Source organism: Puma concolor, chromosome F2 (assembly GCF_028749965.1).
Source record: "Puma concolor isolate L17-30 chromosome F2, mPumCon1.1.hap2, whole genome shotgun sequence".
Lineage (NCBI taxonomy): Eukaryota > Metazoa > Chordata > Mammalia > Carnivora > Felidae > Puma > Puma concolor.
The window spans coordinates 28,375,412-28,376,777 of NC_141684.1; the positions used below are offsets into that span (position 1 = coordinate 28,375,412).

Here is a 1,366-nt window from a genome sequence, read left to right on the forward strand (position 1 = left end):
ATAAATGCATGAACTACCATCAAGCAGAGATCTGAAGTGATTTTTAGCATCAAAAATGTATCATAGGTTGGGGCACCTGGGTGGCTTAGTAGGTTGAGTGTCAGACTGGCTCAAGTCATGATCTCCTGGTTCATGAGTTTGAGCCCCATGTGGGGCTTTCTGCTGTCAGCCTGTCAGCGCAGAACCCTCTTTGGGTCCTCTGTCCCCCCCCTTCTCTGCCCCTCTCCCACTTGCACTCTCCCAAAAATAAATAAATATTAAAAAAATACATCATAGACTTCTGGTTTCCAGTCTGGCAGGTAAATAGTTTAGAAACCATCACTCTTCCTCACAAGAAGAAAAAAGGTGAACAAATTGAAAAGCAATGATTCTTAGATCCACCAAAGAACTGTTTTCACAGGGAAAACTGCTGCTCTGAAAAAAAGAGATAGGCCAATACAGAAAGTTTATTCACCAGAACTAAACTTAGTTAGATTTTGCTGAAGAACAAAAGAAGAAATATATCATTGAATGAATTGTTCTTTTTTCTATTTTTCTAAAGGAAAACCAAATAAGCAAACAAGTACACAACTACTACTCTCTAGAGACAGGGCCAGGTAGAAGGGAGGTTTGGAAAAGAAAAAAAGAAAGCATTGGGTACCCAGAACCTTCTTCACAATTTTCCATGTCACTGGCTGTGGGAGGGTCCTGGAAACATGAAAGAAAGAATTTATTGTAGCTAAAATAGATGTTGTTAAAGAAAAATCCATGTCCAGGTGTCAGATTGTCCAATATTTGCCACATCAAATTTTTTCAATTTCTTACAACTGACAGGGTGCCTTTTGCTCCAAACTTACATTTTTGCCTGAAACATAAGATTAGTGATTTTAAAAGTAAACACTCTACTGCTCACTTCAGCAGCATCTGTACTAAAATCTGAACCATACAGAGAAGATTAGCATGGGCCCTGCAGAAGGATGGTGGACAAATTTGTAAAAGTAAACTTTATATTGTTTTTTCCTTTTAGTTTCCATTTGAAGTATCAGTTTCGATATTAGCTAATACATTTTGGCTCTCAGATGACTATTGTAGGTGGACATACATGGATGAGGTTTACTCGGTTTAAAAAAATAAAAATACAACCTCGGATGAGGTTGACACACAGGAAATTGCAAAGCATTCTCCATGAAATCAGTGTTTATAAAGTATTCAGGGACATTCTCTAAATGGTTTCTTACACCTGTGGCTATAACATCTTCTGGTCAGTGAAAAGTAAACCATGAAAGAGGGAAAGATAAAACAAGGCAGTTTCCTTTGGTGGCAGCTGCTATTCTATGCCCAGGATGTGTCATCTTTACTGACACTTAAAAAGCATATATAAAAACAC

At 37.8% G+C, this 1,366-nt stretch overlaps 1 non-coding gene across 1 annotated transcript; it reads left to right on the forward strand.

Annotated features, from left to right (window-relative positions):
• Positions 1 to 884: 884 nt before the first annotated feature.
• LOC112859832 (U6 spliceosomal RNA) lies at positions 885 to 991 on the forward strand. Its single transcript, XR_003223563.1, has one exon. It is a non-coding gene; the product is annotated as a U6 spliceosomal RNA (small nuclear RNA).
• Positions 992 to 1,366: the final 375 nt, after the last annotated feature.